Raw genomic sequence first — 27371 nt, 5'->3', positions numbered from 1 at the left:
CACAAATCCTTGGCTGTGACTTAGTCCTAAACTGAGATGTTCAGAGTGCAATTCTGGGTGGTCTACCAGAGAACAGCTAAGCCAAGATTTCAGAGGATGAACAGCATTAGGAAGACCAAGTTCAGACCTAGCCAGAGTGGATGGTTGAAAATCCTCAGGTTTCAGATGAAATCCTAGAAAGGTCATGTCCTAGGAATTAGGTGAAATACACATACCTAACAGATTCTAAAACTAATCCTTGGCAGGATCAAGGCAATCTATTGCTAACTGTCTTCAAGAACAAAACTCTACACTCTTCAGAGGAAAAACATAATCCTGAGGCTCTATGAATATTATTCGTAAGACCTAACAAACAATCAAATTACTAGACATGCAAATAATGTTTTGTTTTGTTTTGTTTTTACCAGCAACTAATGATGAAGAGATTAGGAGTTCCTTGATGGCCTAGCAGTTAATAATCTGGCATTGTCACTACTATGGTGTAGGTTTGATCCCTGGCCAGGAACTTCCCACAACATGGGTTCAGCCAAGAAAAAAATATATATATCACTTCCAAAGGAACAATAAGAATAACTGGTAGCGTCTCAACAGAAATTTTGGAAGCCACAAGACAACAGAATAACATCTCAATGCTGAAAGAAAAAACTGTCAACTTAGAATTAAGTGCCTAGGAAAAGTTATTCTCCAGAAATAGAGAAATAAGGAAACATTTGCACAACACCAGAAAGTCCAAAAAGAGGAACACTAAAGAAAGTCTCAGGTTAGAGGGAAAAGCTCCCGGATGAAAGCATGGAAGTACAAAAAGAATGAAAAGCGCAGGAAAAGTTAAGAAATACTGCCAATTCTCTTATTTAACTAAAAGACATACTCATAAGCTCAAGATTCTCATGGCAAACTACTCTTTCACAGCATTTGTTTACATCTTTACCTCAGCAGCACATAAAAAACAGCTCCTGCATACTGCCCCCCGAGTACAAATTTTCTCAGGTCATATATTGCTATGGCCATCTACTTATTGCAACAATCCATTCTTAATCAGTAGAAATTGTACACCAAAAAGTTTACCATCAATCATTCACTCTGTATGCATCTTAATTCTGCAATTATGTTGTAAATATACAAAATATATTTTTAAAAATTCACAAAGGAAATTTTTTGAGACTATTGACAAAGGCCTCATTACAAAATCATTTCGGTAATTTCTCTCAACTTATTATTAAAACCTCTTGACTCTGATACAAATAATCAAGATGCTTTCTTCATTATTTTCAACTTAGATAAAGCAAAAGTAATAGCCATGTAGGATGTTCTTTTAAACTCTCAGGTTAATCCATGGCAGTTGGCTATTCTATAGGTAAATTCCAATCCCTTATCTTTGGAATTTATGGTAACATACAATGAGAAGTACTTTCCCGAAAGATGGCCATGATGCATTAAATTTTTCGATCAAAAATGACCTTTTAGGGAGTTCCTCTCGTGGCTCATTGGCAACAAGCCCAACTAGTATCTACGAGGACTCAAGTTCCATCCCTGGCCTCGCTCAGTGGGTTAAGGATCCAGCACTGCCATGAGATGTGGTATAGGTCGCAGACGCAACTCGGATCTGGTGTTGCTACGGCTAGAGTGTAGGCAGGCAGTAGGCTGGCAACTGCAGCTCTAATTACACCCCTAGCCTGGGAATTTCCACATGCCTCAAGTGCAGCCCTTAAAAAAAAGAAAAGATGTTAATTATGGACATACGCCAAGTAAGAATGAAGAAGTATACTTTTATTTTTATTTATTTATTTTTTGTCCTTTTGCCATTTTCTGGGCCGCTCTCACAGCCTATGGAGGTTCCCAGGCTAGGGGTCGAATCGGAGCTGTAGCCACCTGCAGAATCCGAGCCGCATCTGCGACCAACACCACAGCTCAGGGCAACGCCGGATCGCTAACCCACTGAGCAAGGCCAAGGATCAAACCCGCAACCTCATGGTTCCTAGCTGGATTCATTAACCACTGCGCCACGACGGGAACTCCAGAAGTATATTTTTAAAAGAACCGTAACAAAAATATTTTCAGGTCATTCCTCAGTTAATCAGTTAAGCATATACCTCAATTAACTGTAACAAATCCCCAAATTATTCATTACTTGTCCTAATTGGCTAAGCACTTGTTTTTTTTTTTTTTTTTTTTTTTGGCTGCACCTACAGCATGTGAAAGTTCCCAGGCCAGGAGTTGCACCTGCACATGGCACCAACCCAAGCCACTGCAGTGACAACGCTAGATCCTTAATCCACTGTACCACAGAGGAACTCCAGCTAAGTACTTCTAATGTAAGCTGGATGTCTCCTCTTAAAATTCTTTCTAAGGCTATTGACTACTGAGGTATCTAAGACAGGATCACCAGAAAATAGGTTCAGGAGGATTATGTGGTAATTGCAGCACCAACTTAATGAAATTTTCCCTGAAAACCCCTAACAGATGTTTTCACGGGATGTTTAAAATGGATTCAGTCAGGGAGTTCCCGTGGTGGCTCAGCACTAACAAACCCAACTAGTATCCATGAGGATGTGGGTTTGATTCCTGGCCTTGCTCAGTGGGTTAAGTATCCAACATTGCCATGAGCTGTTGCGTACATTACACACATGGCTCAGATCCTGTGTTGCTGTAGTTGTGGTAGAGGCTGTCAGATGCAGCTTCAATTCAACCCCTAACCTGGGAACTTCTATATGCTGCAAATGCAGCCCTGGCCCTGAAAAAAGCAAAACAAAATAAAAAATAAAAATAAATAAATAGGAGGTCCCGTCATGGATCAGCAGAAACTAATCTGACTAGCATCCATAAAGATGCAGATTTGGTCCCTGGCCTCACTGAGGGGGTTAAGGATCCAGTATTGCTATGAGCTGTGGTGTAATGTGCAGACACAGCTTGGATCCCAAGTTGCTATGGCGAAGGTCATCAGCTATAGCTCTGGGAACCCTCCGTATGCCTCGGATGCAGCCATAAAAAGACTAAATAAATAAATAAAGTAGATTCAGTCAGGTTTTTTAAATTATACTATCAAAGAAGTAAGTAAGATTATCACATGATCTGTATGGTGCAACGTTTATCTAGAGATGGTAAGGAGCCAGGGAGACTAAAAATCTCTCGTGAAACCAAAGATAAAGCCAGAATGGTAGCCTAGAGCTGGACTGTAAAAAGCCTCAAAGGTCAGGCTAAAAGTGTATCTTTCAGCATGTAAGCAGCAAAAGCCATTGATATGTCAAAGTGATTAAAAACAGACGACAAAGTAATAAAGGAGACAACCGGTTTAAGTTACTAAATCTGGTTTTATTTTTGTATTTTTTGTCTTTTGAGGGCCGCACCCATTGGTTCCCAGACTAGGAGTCGAATCGGAGTTGTAGCTGCTGGCCTACGCCAGAGCCACAGCAACGCCAGATCCGAGCTATGTCTGAGACCTACACCACAGCTCTCAGCAACAACGGATGCTTAACCCACTGAGCGAGGCCAGGGACCGAACCCACAACCTCATAATTCCTAGTCGGATTCGTTAACCACTGCACCACGACTCGAACTCCCAAACCTGGTTTTAGATTTGCTGAGTTTATGAGATTCAAATTAAAAATGTATGGAGGGTATAAATTAGGAACTTTGGATTAGCAGATAGAAACTAGTATATATAAAATAAACAACAAGGTCCTACTTCATAGCACAGCAAATTACACTCAATTATCTTCGAATAAACTATAATGGAAAAGAATATGAAAAAGAATACAGCTGAAATCACTCTTCCTATATACCACAAATACAACATTGTAAACTAACTATACTTCAATTAAAAAAATTTAATGTACAGTATTTTAATTTAGTGGCCGCAGGCTTAGTAGCTATCATAGCAATAAAAAAAGTAAAGTTGAAGGGGAAGAAATAAAGTGGAGCAAGGGTAGGACAAGTCTTAATAATTAGCTGTAAAAGGGAGCTCCCATCATGACGCAGCAGAAATGAATCCGACTAGGAACCATGAGGTTGTGGGTTGGATCCCTAGCCTTGATCAGTAGGTTAAGGATCCAGCATTGCCGTGAGCTGTGGTCTACGTCACAGATGACGCTCAAATCTGGCGTTACTATGGCAGTGGTGTAGGCCAACCGGTAGCTCTGATTTGACCCCTAGCCTGGGAACCTCCATGTGCCTCGGGTGCAGCCCTAAAAAGCAAAAAAAAAAGGCTGTAAAAAATTTCAAGCAGCTTCTTACTACATTCTGTAAAAATCAGCCCATGTATCGGGCACAATTATTAACCTTATGGGACAATCCTAATATAAAGCTAATATTTACCAATCCAGCATCATTTCTGTGGGGTTTTCTCTAAGTACAAAATTTTGATTCTTCCTTCCACATGTTTCAAATCAACAACGCTTAAATTCTAAAACCAAGGTGTGCTTTTTTCCTATGGCTATGAACATTGAAGATTTCTCAGCAATCCTTTCGAGAGACTATCTTTTCTCGAAATAGAAGAGGCCTTTCCCTAATGACAACCAATTTGTATCCATCATTACTTCACTGAACACATTTTTTTCCTTAAGAACTTGCAGGATATTTTTCCCCAGTTCAGGATATCACCTAAAGCTTAATTTGAAGTACGCAAAAATCAATAATTCCCTGGCAGGAAAAATGGTTTAAAGCAGTAACTCAAAATGTGGTCCACAGACTTCTGTTAGTCTACAAAAAGGTTAAGTACAGAAATGGAAAGTAAACATTTGGAAAATTTTATGGTAATCTGATAGTATTTTTCTGTCTGTTCAAACCAGTTCAGGCTTACATTTTGTATGCATTTTTCATCTTTATCTTATTGTTATCATTTCACGAAAACATTACATTGGAAATTGTTTAAAAACAAAAAACACAAACTAGTTTTCTAACAGAGTCTGAGAAGCACTGGTTTAGATTACACATTCTGGAGCCATGTCACCCAAGTTGGAATCCCAGTTCTGCCATTCACAGGTATATGACTCTGGGCAAACACGACAGTACTAAATAGATAACAATATTATTGGCAACCCAACTCCAGCAGCATTTCCTTATATTCTGCCTTCCTTGCTTCACTGTTTTTTAAGCTAATAAGCTGCAAAGACCATTTGTGGCTTTAACGAAAATGTAGATGACCAAGACAGCTGCAATTTCTCTACAAGTCACTAACCCAACATCTCAGTAAACTGAAGGCACTACATATATTAAATAAACATATGAAATAATTAACAGAAGGGTAATAAGCAAAGTAAGAACAGAAAAGAACAGTGGTGCTTTAAGATTTTTAAAGTGGTAACACTGATTCGGCTCACACTTAACCAACCTAAATGTTACTTGATAGGTAACATTTACTAAGCAATTACTTACAAGCAATGGGCTACATTTTTATATAAATTACCTCAATATATTCAATCTTCACAATAATGTGAAACTACTATTCTCTCTACTCTTCAAATTTATTTATTTATTTGCTTTTTTAGGGCCGCATCCACAGCATATGGAAGTTTCCAAGCTAGAGGTCATATCGGAGCAACAGCTGCCAGCCTATGCCATAGCCACAGCAACGTGGGAACCCTACCACATGTGTGATCTACACCACAGCTTACAGCAACGCTGGATCCTTATCCCACTGAGCAAGGCCAGGGATTGAACCCAAGTACTCATGGGTACTAGTCAGATTCATTTCCACTGAGCCAACTCTCTCAAATTTAAACCCTTGGAAGTTAACATGTCCTACCTGTATTCTCTATTTTATTGCACAACCGTCAAGATACAGAGCTAGCAGACTATCTGTCCTAGTTTTACCTGTTTGTTGTTTTAGCATAATTATTATTACTTGAACTCCTGTTCACTTTCAAAAGTGACCAGAATTGGACAATAAATTATACATAGTCACCAAAGTACTCTTCCCAGGCAGCACAACCCTAGAGTATGCATTATGCTTTGTACCAGTCCCCGGCTCCACACCTTCACTATAGTCCAAGTGCATGCCATTGCCAATAAATTAGAAAAAAAGGCACGGATGGGTTTACTTCACTCTTCCAACATACACACAAAACCCCACTACTAGGAACAAAAGCACATGCCAGTGATTAATTATAGTATTTATATTATGCAAGACAGTACACTAAATGCCTATGTGATCAAGTATCTCAGAAATACAAGCAAGCATAAATAGAGTTCTCTTGATACAAATAACTAACTCTAAGAAGATGATTATTTAATAAAGTAACACACCGGAGTTCCCATCATGGCTCAGGGGTTAAGGAATTTGACTAGGAACCATGAGGTTGCAGGTTCGACCTCTGGCCTCACTCACTGGGTTAAGGATCTGGTGTTGCCCTGAGCTGTGGTATAGGTTGCAGATGCAGCTCAGATCCCGCTGTGACTCAGGCATAGGCAGGTAGCTACAACTCCGATTAGACCCCTAGCCTGGGAACCTCCATATGCCGTGGGTGCAGCCCTAGAAAAGACAAAAATAAATAAATAAATAAATAAATAAATAAATAAATAAATAAAGTAACGCATGTAAATAGACTTCATGATATTTACTCTTCCTTATTTAGTTCCCAGGTCTCTCTTTAGAAAAGATGCATTCCCCTAGCACCCTCCCATAAGTAAATCTGTATAATCAACTAACTAGTACACAAAAAACATCTGCCTTGTAAGGAATGACAAATTTGGTGTAAACAGTGAAAATTACCACAAATAATTAAATCCATTATTTTGGGTGTTAGTTTTCAAATACATATGAAATACCAGCTAATCTGGCAACACTCATTAGGAAAAGTAAGCCTCTGGATTTGCAGGTCTTCTTCCTTGTTTATAATAAAAGATCAAAATGGTGATAGCTTTGTGCCATAAACTAAAAAGTTGAAATAGATAAATAACATATTTAGATTTAGCAAAAAACACCTTTAGGTTAAAGTACTGTTCAAATGGAGAAAATTTTTTTCATGTAAAGGACTGTGAGATCTCATCAATTTTTGATTAAAAAAACAGTACTTTTTAATATTCTTTTCAGCTAATGTAGGATGACATCTAAACAAAAAATATGGAAAGCAGAGGTTTAGAGGGAAAGAGCTGTGATCATTTGTAAAAATTGTGTTGTGTCTAAAAATACTGCAACAAGTTCCTGTTGTGGTTCAGCAGTTAGCAAAATCTGACTAGTATCCATGAGGATGCAGGTTCTATCCCTGGCCTCGCTCAGTGGGTTGGGGATCCTGTGTTGCCATGAGCTATAGCATAGGTCACAGATACAGCTTAGATCCCACATTGCTATGGCTGTGGTGTAGGCTGGCAGCTGCAGCTCCGATGAGACCCCTAGCCTGGCAACTTCCACATGCCACAGGTGCAGCCCTAAGGAAAAAAAAAAAATCCTCTAAGTCACACTTGAATTTGATCTTGTAGAATTTTAAAACTTGGATGCACATATCTTAACTTTTAATTACTAGAAAAACTTGTAAGCATGTTGTCACTTACAAGTAAACTAATTCCTGGAGCTCTTGCTGTGGCTCAGCAGATTAAGGACTCGATGTTGTCTCTGTGAAGATGAGAGCCCTATCCCTGGCCTTGCTCAGTGGGTTAAGGACCCCTTGTTGCCATAAGCTGCAGCATAGATCATAGATGCAGCTTGGGTTGCCATGGCTGTGCCATAGGCCGGCAGCTGCAGCTCAGATTCAACCCCTAGCCTGGGAACCTCCATATGCCGCAGGAGCGGCCCAAGAAATAGCAAAAAAAAAAGACAAAAACAAAACAAACAAACAAAAAAACCAGCATTAGTATCTGTCAACCAAATTACTCTGCACATCTTATGCAGCTTAGGACAAATCCATAAATTCAGAAAGGAAAGTGGGATAGAGACATAATAAAGAACAAACATGTATGATCTAGAGTGATGAGGCTACCAATAAAATTTAAATGTCAATCCCACTTAAATCAAAGGCAACCAGGAGACTTATATTTTTTAAATAACCATGATGAGAGTTATATAAGTTGAACATTATCCAAAAGTAAAAAGTGGGAGTTCCTGGTGTGGTGCAGGGGAAATGAATCTGACTAATATCCATGAGGACAAGGGTTGGATCCCTGACCTCGATCAGTGGATAGGGGTTCCAGTGTTGTGAGCTGTGGTATAGGTGCTTGGATTCTGTGCTGCTGCTGTGCCTGTGGCACAGGACCAACAGCTGTAGCCCTGATTTGACCCTTAGCCTGGTAACGTCCATATGCTATGGGATCAGCTCTAAAAAGAAAAAAAAAAAAAAAAAAAAAGTTTCAAAATAAATCAAGAAAACTAAAATGATGGTAGGACAAGCATTCATATGGCACATAATTATACTGGTTCCAGTAACATAACTTTTATTTCATTTATTAAAGTTTTATAGAATTACAATTTGAAAGGCAAACATCTTGGAGTTCCCATCATAGCACAGTGGAAATGAATCAGACTAGGAACCATGAAAGGCAAACATCTTAAAGAATTTAACTGTTGCTTCTTAAGTTTTTACCTTTTAAGACTTGAAAAAGGATAATTAAAATTTAATGATACTGATTAAATGTTTAAAAAAATAAATTTTTACATTACTGTTAAACAAGCAGTTAAATTCTCTTTAAATACCTTTTTTTTTAAAGTTCTATACCATTAAAAGTTAAAAAAATTAATTTTTTGGGGTCATTTTAGGGCCACACTTGCAGCACATGGGAGGTTCCCAGGCTAGGGGTCAAATTAGAGCTATAGCCGCTGGCCTAAACCATAGCCACAGCAACAGCAGACCCGAGCTGCGTCTTCGACCTACACCACAGCTCAGAGCCAACAGGACCGAACCTGAGTCCTCATGGATACTAGTCAGATTCGCTGCTGCTGAGTCATGACAGGGGAACTCCTAAAATTTAACATTTCAATGTAAACTATATTGTGAATAAGAAAATCGGATTTGTCCTTTTACTCTCCAATTTTTTTTTCCCTCTTTTCTTTTTAGGGCTGCACCTGTGGCATATGGAAACTCCCTGGCTAGGCGCTGAACTGGAGCTGCAGTTGTTGGCCTACACCACAGCCATGTGGAATCTGAGCTGCATCTGCAACCGAAGCTCACAGCAATACTGGATCCTTAACTCACTGAGGATCGAAGCCACATTCCCATGGATACAAGTCAGGTTCATTTGCACTGAACCACAACAGGAACTCCCATTCTCCGAGTATTTAAATCATCTTTCAAAAGAAATCAACATTTATTTCTTTAAAATTTAGAAAACCAGGTACTACAGTTACTGTTTCAAGTGTCCCCAGGTTTACGGAGTAGGTTATATCTTTTTACTTAGTAAAGCATCAAGCTTCCAAACATAAAAAGATCCAAGAGTTCCCTTCCGGAGCAGGGAGTTAAGGATACAGCACTGCTACAGCTGCTGAATAAGTCACAACTGCGGCTTGGATCTGATCCCTGGCCTGGGAACTCCACAGGCCATGGGGTGGCCAAAAAAAAGCAAAAGGTAAAAATAAATAAAATGCTAACACAAATGTGGAAAAAAGATTTCAGGATTCAATAAACAATGAGAACATTACTTTTAGGGGGAGGGGAGGCAGTTTATTTTTAATTTAACAAGTCCTAACTGAACTGTAGTAAAGCCAGACAATGGAATATCATTCTGAACTAAGAAATAAGCTATGAAGCAATGACATGGAGGAAGCTTACATGTATATTACTGAGTGAAAGAAACTTTAAGAGGCTATACACTATATGATCACAGCTGTAAGACCTTCTGCAAAAGGCAAAACTACGGAGACATTTAAAAAAAAAATGAGTGGCTGCTAGGAAGGAGGAAGGGATAAATAGGCGAGAAGAGAGAATTTTTAGGCAGTGACACTACTCTATATTTATACCCCTTATATGTTTATTATGATGGTAAATGTCAGAGTTCCCATTGTGGCTCAGCAGAAACAAATCTGACTACAACCCATGAGGATATGGGTTCAATCCCTGACCTCGTTCAGTGGGTTAATGATCTGGCATTGCTGTGAGCTGTGGTGTAGGTCACAGACAGGGCTGGGATCCTGTGTTGCTATGCGTGCGGTGTAGGCCAGCAGCTATAACTCCAACTCAACCACTAGCAGAGAACATCCATATGCCACAAGGATGGCCTAAAAAGCAAAAAATAAAAATAAAAACAAATAAATAAAATTTTAAAAAAAGTAAATGTGTCATTATACATGTTTCCAAACACATAGAACATACAACATCAAAAGTGAATCCTAATGTAAACTACATCCTTTGGATGATAATCATGTGTCAATGTAGGGTCATCAAGGGTAACAAATGCACCGCTCTGGTATGGGATATTGATAGTAGGAGAGGTTATGCCTGTTGGGGTAGAAGGTATATTAGAACACGCTATACCTTTCAATTTTGAAGTGAACCTAAAACTGCTCTTAAAAAAATAGTCAAAGGAAAACAAAAAAGGCACAAAGGAGGATGTAAGAAAAAAGAATCCACAAACAAGCAAACCCAAATATTAACAAGAACATGTTGTGATTACAGATGATTTCTAGGTTCTTCATACAGATCTAAACGTTTCAAACTTACTATAAAAAAAATTAAACTGGGAGTTCCCATAGTGGCTCAGTAGTTCAACCCCTGGCCTTGCTCAGTGGGTTAAGGATCCAGCATTGCCATGAGCTGTGGTGTAGGTTGCAGACTCAGCTCGGATCTGGCATTGCTGTGGCTCTGACATAGGCTGGCGGCTACAGCTCCGATTAGACCCCTAGCCTGGGAACCTCCATATGCAGAGGGAGCGGCCCTAGAAAAGGCAAAAAGACCAAAAAAAAAAAAAAAAGTTAAACTGAAGCCCAAGTATATAGTCTACTTATGCAATGCAGTCTGTTCCAGAGATGTCAGTCCCCACTGGTACCAAAATCACATTTTTTGTTTCTTTGTTTTTTAGGGTCGAACCCACAGCACATGGAGGTTCCCAGGCTCAGGGTCTAATCGGAGCTACAGCTGCCAGCCTACACCACAGCCACATCAATGCCAGATCCGAGCCACATCTGCGACCTACAACACAGCTCGCGGCAATGCCAGATCCTTAACCCACTGAGCAATGCCAGGGATTGAATCCACAACCTCATGGTTCCTAGTTGGATTCATTAACCACTGAGCCATGACCGGAACACTCCCAAGTCACATTTTTAAAAGTTACTTTTGTTCTGCAACTTTTTTCTCCTCCTTGGAGGGCAAGTTCTCCATTCCTTTTTCTCTTCCTTTTCAAAAATTTACTGCCAATTCTCATTTGTTTAGTCTTTCCCATAAACTTCACAAGTCATTATACAGGGCTTGCTAACTTTTTCTCTAAAGGGCTAGAGAGTAAATTTTAGGTTGGTAATCTTCCTATCACTTACTCTTTGTTTTGTTTTACAACCTTCTGAATGTAAAGAAAGATGATTCTCAGCTAGCAGGCCACACAAAAGCAGCCCTAAGACCAGCTTGTGAACTCCAGCATGTAGTTTTCCATCCCAGTGGCAAGGATTTTGGCATTTTGACTCAGTTTATAGTGAATTTACATATTAAATTCAGGAAAAACAGACATCTTTCCAATATTAAATCTCTTTCAAAAGCAAATTATGATTCTTCACTTACTGAAGTCCTCTACTCTATTTCTCAGTAGAGTTGTGCTTTTATTTATGAATCTTGGAAACTGTTAAGGGTTTATAATTCTCGGGCACTTTAAGGCTCTGACATTTGGGTATATGAATGCTGCACATAACTTGCTAGGTTTATTATTCCTGGTATTTTTTGCTTAGTTATAGAAAAACTGTAACACCATATTCTATAATCAGAATACATGTTACTTTTAAAATGTCCTAGTAAGTGTTATTTCTTTTCTATTCAGTAATCAGTAACTTCAAGGTTAAGGGAGAGATGAGTTAAGCACTCATGGACACTTGACAGGTGCACAAATGTCTGAATAAATTAATAATTCTGTTTCCTCTCAAAATCCCACTAAAAAGTACAGTAATTTTTGGGGAGTTCTCGTTTTGACACAGTGGGAACACATCTGACTAGTATCCATGAGGATGTGGGTTCCATCCCTGGCCTCGCTCAGGAGGTGGGGGATCCAGCATTGCCGTGACCTCCGGTGTAGGTCACAGACGTGGCTCAGATCCCGAGTTGCTGTGGCTGTGTCTGTGGCTGGCAGATGTAGCTCCAATTTGCCCCCTAGCCTGGGAACTCACATATACCAGGAGTGCAGCCCTAAAAAGCAAAGAAAAAAAAAAAAGGTATGGTAATTTTTAAAAATAAGCCCAAAACTATGCAGAGAGGAGGAAAAAAAAATTTTTTAAAGAAAGAACTGGAATGTAGATGGATGAACAAGTGGTAACTGATCAATATATACCTTAAAGTCTCCTGGCAGCACCTTCAGAACTGAGTTTAGAAGTAAATTAAAAAAGAATCCAGTGAGGAGTTCCCGTCATGGCACAGCGGAAATGAATCCGACCAGGAACCATGAGGTTTCGGGTTCGATCCCTGGCTTCACTCAGTGGGTTAAGGATCCAGCGTTGCCATGAGCTATGGTGTAGGTTGCAGGCGGGGCTCAGATCTGGCATTACTGTGGCTGTGGTATAGGCCAGCAGCAACAGCTCTGATCAGACCCCCAGCCTGGGAACCTCCATATGCCACAGGTGCGGCCCTAAAAACACAAGACCCTCCCCCCCCCCAAAAAAAAGAATCTGGTGAAAGCTGTTTGAGAAATAACTAGATCCCTCCATTCCCCCCTCCCCCAACTCTTAAGTCACTAGGATTGCTGCCATGAGTTCAAAAATAAAAAGAAAATAAGCAACTTGGAGGAAACAGACAGGCAGGGAATAGAAAATGCCTTTAAAAATATGTACCTATATATATCCTCAAAAGGCTAAGATTTTGCATGCACATAACAATTATAGGAAACTATAAAAAAATGAACATTCAGAAGACCAGAGAGAAAACATCTGGAAATTAAAATTATGAGACAAAAAGAGGTTGAAAATAAATGAAATTTCCCAGAAAACAGAAATGGAATATGAGAGCAAAAGTTAACATGCAAACACAAATGACCTACAGTACAGTAGGTCCAATATCTGAGTAACTGTTTCAGAGAGTAAAAAAGGGAAGAGGTAAATCATCAATAAATCTCTTAGAAGTGATGGATAAGAGTGGCTGTATTTAATAAGTCCAATGAGTACCCAAGATAACAGATGACAACATTCATACTAAAGCATGTCATTGTGAAGTGGGGAGAAGGAATGAGTATACAAATTTCTGGGGAGCGGGAAGCAAACTGGTAACACTTAAAGGAAAAAAAAAAAAAAGTTCCTTGGTGGCCTAGCTGTTAAGAATCCAGTGTTGTAAATGCTGTGGCTTGGTCACTGCTGAGGTGCAGGTTCAATCCCTGGCCCTTGAACTTCAGCATGCCACAGGCACAGCCAAAAAGTGAAAGAAAACAGTCTTCAGAAGAATTCCTAACTTACAAACAGCTACAACAGAAGATTATCATGGCACCTCAAAATTCCAAAGAATTCTATACCCAGCCAAACTACAGATATGATATTGTTTAATATGTATGGTCTCAAAAATCTTTAAACCACATGTACCTTTGCTCAAAAAACTGGAAAATGTGATCTGTCAAAGTGAAACAAGTAACTAAATAAGAAGACAAGGGACACAGGCAAAAGTAGGGGTTCAACACAGAAGTCATATGAGATCAAATCATGAACATAGTCAAACGAGATCCAAGAAAGACAGGTGTGCACCAGATACAGAGAACAACAGTCCAGACTGGAGCAATGTGATTCAGGCTACATTCATTTGTTGTCTCTTATGACCAAGATGCCTATTTTACCTTTTATTAAAAAACACTGAGGAGTTCCTATTGTGTCGCAGCGGAAAAGAATCTGACTAGGAACCATGAGGTTGCGGGTTCGATCCCTGGCCTCGCTCAGTGGGTTAAGGGTCCGGTGCTGCAGTGATCTGTGGTGTAGGTTGCAGACGCGGCTCGGATACCGCATGGCTGTGGCTCTGGCGTAGGCCGGTGGCTATAGCTCCCATTAGACCCCTAGCCTGGGAACCTCCATATCCTGCAGGAGCAGCCCTAGAAAAGACAAAAATAAAATAAAATATAATAAATAAAAAAATAGAGGGAGTTCCCGTCGTGGCGCAGTGGTTAACGAATCCGACTAGGAACCATGAGGTTGCGGGTTCTGTCCCTGCCCCTTGCTCAGTGGGTTAACAATCCGGCGTTGCCGTGAGCTGTGGTGTAGGTTGCAGATGCGGCTCGGATCCCGCGTTGCTGTGGCTCTGGCGTAGGCCGGTGGCTACAGCTCCGATTCAACCCCTAGCCTGGGAACCTCCATATGCCGCGGGAGTGGCCCAAGAAATAGCAACAACAACTACAACAACAACAACAACAACAAAAAAGACAAAGAGACAAAAAAAAAAAAAAAAAAATAGAAATTAAACCTGCATCTTCACAGATCCTAGTCGGGTTCATTACCTCTGAGCCACGAAGGCAACTCCCACACCACATATACTCAAACAGCAAAAAAAAGGTCAAGAGGACAACTTTATTTTAGGACAACTTAAAATGTCCACATAACATCAAATAATTATCTTTGAAAATTACATGTAATATATAACTATATTTACATATACTGTAAGTATATATATAAACAGAGATAAATATAGAAAGAAGTTTTCCTAGAATAAAATTAAACAATAACTTGTCCAACCAAATTGGGCTTGGTCATATCCAGTTGTACCTTACAAAGTTATAACACAACATACATATATGTATTTGTGTACACCAAGGTATGTTTAAATTTTAGAGCTACACTGTCTAATCTGCTATCCAATTAATTACTTAGAATTAAATTTCAAGTAATTAAAAATTACATGGAGTTCCCTGGGGGCTCGGCAGGTTAAAGATCCAGTATTGTCAGTGTTAGGGCTCAGGTCACTGCTGCGGTGCAAGTCTGATCCCTGGCCTGGGAACTTCCATATGCCACAAGCACAGCCAAAAAAAAAAAAAAAAAAAAAATTTTTACAGGAGTCCCCACATCCCCACTATAGCTCAGTGGGTTAAGAACCCGACTAGCATCCATGAGGATGCGAGTTCGATCCCTAGTCTTGCAGTTGGTTAGTGTTGCTGTGGCATAGGCCAGTGGCTAAGGCTCCAATTCATATTCCTAGCCTGGGAACTTCCATATGCTGCAGGTGCAAAAACTTAAAATTCATCTCTTGGTTGGGTTAGTCTTATTTCAAGTGCTCAATAGCCATGTGCGGCTAGTGGCTACTGTATTGGACAGCACAAATACAGAACATTTCCAGCATCAGAGAAAGTGCTCTTGGATAGGCTTTTTTAAGAAGAATCCTTGGAGTTCCCATCACAGCTCAGTGGAAACTAGCCTGACTAGCATCCATGAGGACTTGGGTTCAATCCCTGGCCTGGGATCTGGCATTGCCGTGAGCTGTGTTATAGGTCAAACACTTGGCTTGGATCTAGTGTTGCTGTGCCCACAGCTACAGCTCCGATTGGACCGCTGGCCTGGGAACCCCCATATTACAAGTGCAGCCCTAAAAAGAAACAAACAAATAAATAAACAACTGGTTAACAATGGAGTTCCCATTGTGGCTCAGTGGTTAACAAATCTGACTAGGAACCATGAGGTTGCAGGTTCAACCCCTGGCCTTACTCATTGGGTTAAGGATCCAGCGTTGCCATGAGCTGTGGTGTAGGTTGCAGACGAGGCTCGGATCCCGCGTTGCTGTGACTGTGGTATAGGTCGGCAGCTATAGCTTCGATCAGACCCCTAGCCTGAGAACCTCCATATGCCACAGGTGCGGCCCTAGAAATGGCAAAAAGACAAAAAAAAAAAAAAAAAAAAAAAGGAAAGAAAGGAGCCCTGGTTGGCTAGAAAAAATAGACAAGAGATGGGGGTTTTTTTAGAACAATAAGACAGGATTTTGCCTGTGCCAGGGAGCATCCTTAATGTTTCACGTTAACTCACTTAACCCTTACTGTACTTCAATATACTTAGTTTTCTTTGTAATCCTACGTATTGATTTTATGCATTTAAAAACATTCTGAAAATGAGGTCATAGGTTCCACCAGATTGCTAAAAGGATCTATTTGAATTCTGGACCTCGAGCATACTTATTCATCTTGATAAAAAAGTTATTAAAAATAAAAAGCTGGAGTTGCCGTCGTGGCTCAGTGGCTAACTAATCCAACTAGGAACCATGAGGCTGCAGGTTCCATCCCTGGCCTTGCTCAGTGGGTTAAGGATCTGACGTTGCCGTGAGCTGTGGTGTAGGTTGCAGATGCGGCTCGGATCCCGCATTGCTGTGGCTCTGGTGTAGGCCCGCAGCTATAGCTCTGATTGGACCCTAGCCTGGGAACCTCCATATGCTTTGGGAGCAGCCCAAGAAATGGCAAAAAGATGAAAAATATAAAAAAATAAATAAATAAAAAGCTAAATACCATCATTACCTATAAACCAAAATCCAAGAGATTTTACAATCCTAAATATTTAAAAATACGTTGTACAAAAAAATTTCAAAAAAAATTTAAAAGTTTATCATTCCTAATCCCCTCACGCCACCACCTGTAAATCATCTGATAAAACCTTTCACAGATATGATTTTTATTTATTTGTGTTTAATGATGACCTATGCATCAATATTTTTTTTTTTTTCTTTTTTTTGGCTGGCCCAAGGCATATGGAGTTTCCAGGCCAGGACTCAGATCTGAGCTGCAGATTCGACCTACACCACAGCAGCCATGGCAATGCTAGATCCTTTAACCCACTATGCCAGACCAAGGATTAAACCTGCATTCTGGGGAGTTCCCGTCGTGGCGCAGTGGTTAATGAATCCGACTAGGAACCATGAGGTTGCGGATTCGATCCCTGCCCTTGCTCAGTGGGTTAAGGATCCGGTGTTGCCGTGAGCTGTGGTGTAGGTTGCAGACGCGATTCAGATCCCACGTTGCTGTGGCTCTGGCATAGGCCGGCGGCTACAGTTCTGATTGGACCCCTAGCCTGGGAACCTCCATATGCCTCGGAGCGGCCCAAAGAAATAGCAAAAAGACAAAAAAAAAAATAAAATAAAATAAACCTGCATTCTGGCACTGCAGAGACACCACCAATGCCGTTGCACCACAGCATGAACTCCCTATGCATCAATTTTATCCTTAAGGTAAGAATTTGCTGAAGGTAAAGAGTTGGACTTTTTTTTTTTTTTTTTTTGTCTTTTGTCTTTTTGTTGTTGTTGCTGTTTCTTGGGCCGCTTGAGTTGACTTGGGTTTGAGTTCTAGCTGTCTCACTTAGGAATTATGTAATATTAGAAAAAATTTTTAAATTGCCTGAAATATGAATTTCTCACCTATAAAAAGTATTTATCCCACAATATAAGATTAAAAAAAAAAAAAAAAAACCCTACAAAAGGAGTTACCTGGCAGCCAAGAAGTTAAAGGATCTGGCATTGGAGTTCCCATTGTTGGCTTAGCAGTAATGAACCCAACTAGCATCCATGAGGATGCAGGTTTGATCCCTGGCCTCACTCAGTGGGTTAAGGATCTGGTGTTGCCATGAGCTGCAGTGTAGGTTAACAGATACAGCTCGGATCTGGCACTGTGGTGGTGTAGGCCAGAGGCTACAGCTCCAATTCGACCCTAGCCTGGGAACTTCCATATGCCGAGGGTGCAGCCCTAAAAAGACAAAAAAGACTAGCAACATAACTGAAATTTTCAAAACAACTACTTAATTCTTTGCTTGACTTTTCATCAAAATTACTAAAAGTATCAAGGTAGTAAGAGAGTAAATTCCATGTTGGCAAATTTTTAAAATTTTACTACACTGTTTTCACTAACAAAATATTTTAACTGGCAAATCATCTGAATTGATACAGTCCAGAAATCCAAAGAGAAGAGGGAGAAGGGAATGACTATTTACTTTCTTTAGAAATCAACTCCCAAATGAACCAGTCACTGAAGTATGATCAGTACTAACTACTTGTTTAGTCCTCAGATTTAGATACCAAAGTGCTATTTTCTTTTCTGTCTTTTTTTTCCTTAGGCCCACACATGCACCATATGGAGGTTCTCAGGGTAGGTAGGGATCGAATTGGAGTTGCAGCCAACTGGCCTATGCCACAGCCACAGCAATGCCAGATCTAAGCCACGTCCGCGACCTACATCACAGCTCACAGCAACGCCGGATCCTCAACCCACTGAGCAAGGACAGATATCAAACCTTCATCCTCATGGATACTAGTCAGATTCATTTCTGCTGGGCCACGATGGGAACTCCACAAGGTGCTATTTTCTTAAGATCCTACTTTTTTTTTTTTTTTTTTTTTTTTGCTTTTTAGGGCCGCACCTATAGCATATGGAGTCTCCCAGACTAGGGGTTGAATCGGAGCTACAGCTGCCAGCCTACACCACAGCCACAGTCACGCCAGATCTAAGCCACATCTGTGACCTACACCACAGCTCATGGCAACCCCGGATCCTTAACCCAATGAGGGAGGCCAGGGATCAAATCCAAAACTCATGATTCCTAGTCGGATTCACTTCCACTGCACCATGACGGGAACTCCTTAAGATCCTACTGTGGTTACCAGTTATCAATACTGTAAGACGACAGAAACTAAAAATAGATGTCTATGCATTTTCTTTTGCAGAGGTAGTAAACTGTCAAGTTTATCAAATTAATCTTTCCAAGTCACACAAGGAATCACATCTACATGCCCATTTGAAAGATAGTGTAATGCTTAAGAACACACACTGTGGAACTTGGCTGCTTTAGTTTGAACTCCACCCCAACACTTATTAGCTATGTGATCTTGGGCAGGTTAGTCATACAAAGTTACTTAATCTCTCTGCAACTTGGTTTCCTCATTTGTGAAACAAGAGTAATACCTACCTCTCAGGGCTACTGTAAAAATTAAATGAATTAATATATGCAAAGCATTCAGTATGGTGCCAGACATACAATAAATGCTATGTGTTAGCTATTATTAAGATATAGGAAGTTCCCTGGTGGTCTAGTGGTTAGGATTCTAGTAGTTAGGTTTTTTCACTGCTGCAGCTCAGGTTCAATCCCTGGTCTGGGAACTGAGATCCCTTATCAAGCTACTGCATGCTGTGGCCAAGGAAAAGAAAATTAAAAAAAAAGAAAATGGGACATAAAGATTTGCCTACATTAAAATTCACAGTTACAAACAAATTGTGTTTAAAAGACCATTTTTCTTAAGTCAGTTGCTTAAAGCTCTAAATCTGTATCCCTGGAAATTCAACACTGGTTAGATATGTCGTAATTCAGCAGAAATTTACTTAACACAAGGAGCCTAAACTACAGTTTCCCATTGTTTCTATGAAAAACATATCAAAAGTTCCAACTGGGAAAAAAAATCCTATCTTTATGACCACATTCTCAAGTTCTAGAAATGATGAGAAATGACTTAGTACTTAAGTACTTAGTACTTAAGCTATCCCTTTTTCTCTACATACAACAGGGACTTTATTTATTTATTGTTTGCTTTTTAGGGCCACACCCACGGCATATGGAGGTTCTCAGGCTAGGGGGCCAAGTGGAGCTACAGCTGCTAGCCTATACCATAGCCACAGCAAAGCAGGATCCAAGCCACATATGCAACCCACACCACAGCTCATGGCAACGCTGGATCCTCAACCCACTGAGTGAGGCCACGGATTGAAGCCGCAACCTTATGGTTCCTAGTCAGATTTGTTTCTGCTGCATCACAACAGGAACGCCACACAATAGGGACTTTTAAAGAAACACTAGATATATACTAACAATGAAAGATCAGAAAGAGAAATTAAGGAAACAATCCCATTTACTGTCGCATGAATAAAAACAAAATACTTAGGAATAAACCTACCCAAAGAGACAAAAGACCTGTACTCTGAAAACTATAAAACGCTGATGAAAGAAATCAAAGATAACACAAACAGATGGAAAGACATACCATGCTCTTCAATCGGAAGAATCAACATTATCAAATGACTATACTACCCAAGGCAATCTACAGATTCAATGCAATCCCTATCAAAGTACCAAGGACATTTTTCACAGAACTAGAACAAGATTATCTTTGCTTGGAAGCACAAAAAACCAAGAATAGCCAAATCCATCCTCAGAAAGATAAATCAAGCAGTAGGAATCAGGCTCCCTGACTTCAAATTATACTACAAAGTTAGTGTCATCAAAACCATATAGTACCGGCACAAAGACAGAAATCAGATCAGTGGAACAGGATAGAAAGCCCAGAATTTAAACCCACGCACCTACAGTAGCCAATCTATGACAAAGGAGGCAAGAATATACAATGGAGAAAAGACAGCCCCTTCAATAAGTGGTGCTGGGAAAACTGGACAGCCACTTGTAAAAGAATGAAATTAGAACACCTTGTAACACCATACACAAAAATAAACTCAAAATGGATTAAGGACCTAAATATAAGAGCAGATACTATAAAGCTCTTAGAGGAAAACATAGGCCAAACATTCTCCAACATAAACTGCAGCAAAATCTTCTCAGATCCACCTCCTAGAGTAATGACAATAAAAACAAAAATAAACAAATGGGACTTTAAAAAGTTTCTGCACAACAAAGGAAACCCTAAACAAAACGAAAAGACAACCCACAGAATGGGAGAAAATCTTTGCAAATGAATCGACTGACAAGGGATTAATCTCCGAAATTTATAAACACCTTCTGCAGCTCAATACCAAAAAACAAACAACCCCATCAAAAAATGGACAGAAGATCTAAACAGACAATTCTCCAAAGAAGACATACGGATGGCCAAAAAACACATGAAAAGATGTTTAACACTGGAGTTCCCATCATGGCTCTGTGGTTAATGAATCCATGAGGTTGCAGGTTCAATCCCCGGCCTTGCTCAGTGGGTTAAGGATCTGGCGTTGCCGTGAGCTGTGGTGTAGGTTGAAGATGTGGCTCGGATCCCACATTGCTGTGGCTCTGGCGTAGGCCGGTGGCTACAGCTCCGATTCAACCCCTAGCCTGGGAACCTCCATATGCCACGGGAGTGGCCCTAGAAAAGGCAAAAAGACAAAAAAAAAAAAAAAAAAAAAGATGTTTAACATCACTCATTATTACAGTAGTGCAAATCAAAACTACTATGATGTACCACCTTACACTGGCCAGAAGGGTCATCATTAAAAAGTCTACAAACAATAAATGCTGGAAAGGGTGTGGAGAAAAGGGAACCCTATTACAATGTTGCTGGGATTGTAAATTGATGCAATCACTGTGGAAAACAGTACAGAGATTCCTCAGAAAACTAAAAACTAAAAATAGAACTACCATTTGATCCAGCGATCCCAATCCTGGGCATCGATCCAGAAAAAAACCATGACTTGAAAAGATGCATGTACTCCAATGTTCACTACAGCACTATATACAATAGCCAAGACATGGAAACCACCTAAATGTCCATTGACAGAGGAGTGAATAAAGAAGATGTACACAATAGAATATTATTCAGCCATTAAAAAGAAAGAAGTAACGGCATTTTTAGCAACATGGATGAACCTAGAAATTATCATGAGAAGTGAAGTCAGTGAGACAGTGAGACACCAACATCATATGATATTACTTACATGTGGAATCTAAAAAAAGGACACAATGAACTTCTTTGCATAATATATACTGACTCACAAACTTTGAAAAATTTATGGTTTCCAAAGGAGACAGGTAGGGGGGTGGTGTGATGGGCTGGGGTTTGGGGATGGAAATGCTGTAAAATCGGGTCGTGATGATCATTATAAAACTATAAATGTAATAAAATTTATTGAGTAAAAAAAGAAACACTACAGATTTTTACAGTAAGAGGAGGAGTGGAAAGAATATCTACAAGTTATGGGTCATAAGCTTTGCATTTCTTACTAGTGGCAAAGAAATGATCTAAAGTCAGCTATGTGAAATCTCCCTGCAAAAAGAGAAAAAAAAAAAGTGAGTACACCTATGCATAGATACACTTGCATGCAACACATTCATGGAATATTAACTTTACCTAGTTCTTCATAGCTTACAAACTGTCACCTCTTTTTTTTTTTTTTTTTTTTTTTTTTGTCTTTTTGCCATTTCTTGGGCTGCTCCCACGGCATATGGAGGTTCCCAGGCTAGGGGTCTAATTGGAGCTGTAGCCACCAGCCTACGCCAGGGCCACAGCCACGTGGGATCCGAGCCGAGTCTTTGACCCACGCCACAGCTCACGGCAACACTGGATCGCTAACCCACTGAGCAAGGCCAGGGATTGAACCCAAAACCTCATGGTTCCTAGTCAGATTCGTTAACCACTGAGCCACGATGGGAACTCCACAAACTGTCATCTCTGAATGCTGCATTTGAAAATCAAAGTCAGAGTTCCTGTCATGGCTCAGCGGTTAATGAACCCAACCAGTATCCATGAGGACTCGAGTCTGATACCTGGGCTCACTCAATGGATTAAGGATCCTGCACTGCCGTGAGCCATGGTGTAGGTCGCAGACATGGCTCAGATCCTGCATTGCTGTGGCTCTGGTGTAGGCTGGCAGCTACAGCTCTGATTCCACTCCTAGCCTGGGAACCTCCATATGCATCAGGTGCAGCCCTAAAAGAGACTAAAAAAAAAAAGAAAATCAAAGTTACTATGAGATAACTTCTTATTCCCATTTTTCAGCTACACTTAGAAACTTTGGTCTAGAAGGTCACAAAGACATTAAAATTAAGATTAGGACTCATACTCATTTCCTTCTCAAAAAATTCTCACAAAGTGAGGCGTTCCCACTTGTGGTGCACTGGGTTAAGAATCTAACTGCAAAACCTCAGGTCACTTTGGAGGTGAGGGTTCAATTCCTGGACCAGCACAGTGAGTTCAAGGATCCAGCATTGCCACAGCTGCAGCACAGGTTGCAACTGTGGCTTGGAGTCAATCCCTGGCCTGGGGAACTTCCATATGCATTGGGAGTAGCATTAAAAAACAAAACAAAAAAACAAAAACCAGACTCAATAGAGCAATGCACAGGAGCAAGAAGAGCAAGGAAATTCCTATTAGTAGTAGAGAAGGAAAAGAAGAAAAAACTATTGCTAGTACAACTATTTCACAGGTTCCTTGTTCCAATAAAGACTGCTAGTACTTCTACTATATTCTTAAACTTATACAAATTATTCTATTTCATTTTTAGAATAATTTTTTAAAACTCTGCATAGAATTTTCTGCCCAAATTGGCCAGTTAACATTTTATTCTCTCCAACTTTGGTGTGTAAATTACATCTGTTTCTAATTTAGACCTAAGCCTAATAATTAGGCATATTAATTCAAAGCATAAAGTGAAGTGAAATTTAAAATATAAACATCAGAACCTAACTAATTTGTTTGACTTACATATGAACTTTGATATACTGGGTTCTTTCATAATGCAAAAATATGCATATTAATTTGCAAGGTCTGCTTGTTGGCCAAAACACTGCATTATATAACATTTGTCAAATATGTATTTAAGACTTGTTTACTTTTTTTTCTTTCTTTGTCTTTTTGCCTTTTCTAGGGCCGCTTCCGTGGCATATGGAGGTTCCCAGGCTGGGGGTCAAATCGGAGCTGTAGCCGCCGGCCTACACCAGAGCCACAGCCACACGGGATCCGAGCTGAGTCTGCAACCTACACCACAGCTCACAGCGCCACTAGATCCTTAACCCACTGAGCAAGGCCAGGGATCGAACCAGCAACCTCATGGTTCCTAGTCGGATTCATGCACCAGTGTGCCATGACGGGAACTACAAGACTTATTTAATAAACTCTTTGCAATACAAAATATGTTCCTAAAGGATAAAAGGGGAAACATTAGATCAGCTGACTGTACAATTCCACTTATGAAACTAATGTACAGTTTAAAAAATTCGAGACATACAATATAAAAACAAGTAGAAACTTCAGGGTTTTTTTGTTTTGTTTTGTTTTGCTTTTTAGGGCCACACTCGCAGCATATTGAAGTTCCCAGGCTAGGGGTCAAATGGGAGCTACAGCTGCCAGCCTACCCCACAGCCACAGTAATGAGGGCTCTGAGCCACATGTGACCTATACCATAGCTCCCAGCAACGGTGGATCCCCAACACACTAAAGCCAGGAATTGAACTTGCATCCTCAGGGATACTATGTGGATTTGTTTCTGTTGTGCCACAGCATGAACACCTACTCCCTAAGTTTAACTAAAGAAACCATACATAATCTTTTACCTTTAAAAGAACTACAAGTCAAAAAAAAAAAAAAAAAAAAAAAAGCCCAATAATGAAGAATGCAACATAAAGATAAAAGCTATTAAAAACCATGACCCAAAGGAGGCAAGTTGGCCTGCCATCTTCACCAACTAATATTAAGTCTAACTTTGATCTACCCACAAAATCTAATTTTAACCTAACCACATTCAAATGCCAAAAGAATAACAGGAGAATATTGTTTATCCCAATGTTCAAAATTTTGACATATTATGGGAGTCCCCTTCGTGGCTCAGCAGTTAACGAGCCCCACCCACTAGGATCCATGAGAATGCAGGTTTGACCCCTGGCCCGGCTCAGGGGGTTAAGGATTTGGCATTGCCATGAGCTGTGGTGTAGGTTGCAGATGCGGCTCAGATCCCAAATTGCTATGGCTGTGGTGTAGGCCATCAACTATAGCTCTGATTCAACCTCTAGCCTGGGAACTTCCATATGCTGCAGGTGAGGTCCTAAAAGAGAGGAAAAAAAAAAAAAAAAAAAAACTTGCCATATTACCTGTTTAGAAGTACAGCACTTCCTTTAAATTGCCGATCAAACTTCTCAACACATTTACTATCTGCAAACCACTTCTTGTGTGTGTGTGTTGCTTTTTTAAAAATTGACGTAGGTGATTTACAGAGTTCCCATTGTGGCTCAGTGGTTAACAAACCCAACTAGGATCCATGAGGATTCGGGTTCAATCCCTAACTTCACTCAGTGGTTAAGGATCTGGTGCTGCCGTGAGCTGTGGTGTAGGTTGCAGACGTGGCTCGGGTGCTGCTGTGGCTGTGGAGTAGGCCGGTGGCTACAGCTCTGTCTGATTCCATCCATAGCCTGGCAACCTTTATATGCTGCAAGTGAGGCCCTTTAAAAAAAAAAAAAAATTTTTTTTTTGAAAGTAGTCGAGGAGTTCCCATCATGGCGCTGTGGAAACAAATTCAACTAGGAAGCATGAGGTTGTGGATTCAACCCCTGGCCTTGCTCAGTGGGTTAAGGATACAGTGTTGCCGCGAGCTTGGACAGACAAGCTTGGATCTGGCATTGCTGTGGCTGTAACTCTGATTAGACCCCTAGCCTAGGAACCTTCATATGCTGTGAGTGCAGCCCTAAAAAGCAAAAAAAAAGAAAAGCAAAAAAAAAAAAGGAGTTGATTTACAATGCTGTATTAGTTTCAGGTGTATAACAAAGCAATTCAGTTTTATATATGTGTGCATTTATTACTTTCCAGATTCTTTCTCGTTACAGGCTATTACAAGATATTGAGTATAGTTCTCTGTGCTACAGAGCAGTTCCTCGTTGTTTATCTATTTTATATATAGTAGTGTTACCTGCTAATCCCAAACTCCTAATTTACCCCTCCTCCCTTCCTTCCCCCTTTGGTAATCCAAATTTGTTTTCTATGTCTATGAGTTGATTACTATTTCATAAATAAATTCATTTGTATCATTTTTTTACATTTCATGTAAGCCATTTAACTGATCTCACAGACACTTGAGAATCACACAATATAAGTTGAAAATGATATTTAACATAATTTCCATCGATAAAAATTCCCTGAATGCCTACAAAGGTGGGACAAGCAGGAAAAAACCTGACTCTTAGGTGCTTATGATTATGTCCAGCAAAAAGTAAGGAAAGTCACAAGCTAACTCCATTAGCAATGAACAAATATGTTTTCTGTAGACTTCTACAGGGATACCGATTGCAACAAACACTAATCAGCTGCTTGAAAAAAAAAAATCTCAGTTGTTTTGTGGTGCAGGGGGTTAAGGATCCAGTGCTGTGGCCTGGTTTGCTGCCATGGCTCAGATTTGATCCCTGGCCCAGGAGATTCCACATGCTGTAGGCGCAGTCAAAATAAGTAAATAAATTAAATTAAACAAAACTCACTATTTAAAACCGTCCAAAAATAGAATTCTAAAGGACTAACCTGTGGACAAGGATGCATTAAAAAGTACTAAAATTTTGCATTTTCACTAAAAATGAACACTTAAAATTATTTTACAAGAATCCTAAAAATACTATAGTTTCAAACTGGCTTTCTATTTTATTCAAACACTAGGTTTTTAAGTTCCTCACTCCCCACATTTGAATTCAGTATTCAAATCTCCCAGGGGTCATTACTAGAAGGACTACTATACTGTATCATTCACAAGATCACTGGAAATTAAGCTCCTAGAGGTTTACATTGAACAAGGTATATAATCACATTTTGTATAACTTTGTATCCTAAAGAACACTTGGTACAAGGTTCTAAACATACAGGGGGCCATAAATATTTACTGACTCAAAACAGTTCTTCAACACTTTGTAGTTCTGTTCTCTGCTGTTGAACCAAAACAGCATAGCTTTGCAAAACCCAAATTACCTAAATGTTACTGAAACTGCACAGAATACATTATTGTTTTATTGTTTAGAGGTTTTAGCCTTGCCCCTATTACCAGCTGCAATGCTTTTTATTGAAGCTGGTACAATAGGTAGGAGAGTTCGTCCAGTTAGAAATAGATGTCACAACTCATTAAAAGGGACTTAACTAAAATTTTACAAATATATCTTTTATCTATTTAACATTAATGTTCTAAAAACCAGTTAACTGTACCAGCAACTTAAGAGTTTTGTAGTCCATCTAATTTTCAGGAATATAAATAAAAATCGGTACCAATAAAAATACAAGGGAGTTCCCACTTGTGACAAAGTAGGTTAAGAATCCCAATGCAGTGGCTGGGATTGCTGCGGAGATGCAGGTTCAATGCCCAGCCCGAAACAGTGGGTTAAAGGATCCCGGTTAAAGGATCCAGCGTAGGCGTAGCCGCAACTGCATCTTAGGTCCAGCTGTGGCTCGGATTCAACCCCTGGCCTGGGAACTTCCATATGCCTCGAGTGCGGCCATACATACAATTTTCAAAAATAAATAAATAAACAAATGAATAAATAATAAATATAAGTACAAATGACCAAGCAGAAAAACTGCCTTAAATTCGGGCAACAAGGAAAGGATAATTAACATCAATGTAACTGAAAAATAAGCATTTTTGTATCCTATAGATCTTTTTATAACTAGTTTTTT

General features: G+C 39.9%; 1 protein-coding gene and 1 long non-coding RNA gene across 4 annotated transcripts in view; one reads left to right on the top strand and one right to left on the bottom strand.

Annotated features, from left to right (window-relative positions):
- Window positions 1–12688, top strand: part of LOC146401035 (uncharacterized) — a 271100-nt gene extending 258412 nt beyond the window's left edge. Inside the window, exon 4 of the long non-coding RNA XR_014813342.1 lies at window positions 12618–12688. This is a non-coding gene — a long non-coding RNA (uncharacterized LOC146401035). The remainder of the gene's footprint in view (window positions 1–12617) is intronic.
- EIF4E (eukaryotic translation initiation factor 4E) overlaps window positions 1–27371 on the bottom strand; it is a 54738-nt gene that overhangs the window by 25920 nt on the left and 1447 nt on the right. The gene's annotated exons all lie outside the window — the stretch shown is intronic.

Source organism: Sus scrofa, chromosome 8, assembly GCF_054392235.1.
Source record: "Sus scrofa isolate SSC_HxYL_T2T_F1_AM1 chromosome 8, Sscrofa_HxYL_maternal_Yorkshire_Landrace_v2.0, whole genome shotgun sequence".
NCBI classification, from domain to species: Eukaryota; Metazoa; Chordata; class Mammalia; order Artiodactyla; family Suidae; genus Sus; species Sus scrofa.
This window is presented reverse-complemented; position numbering and strand designations above follow the sequence as displayed.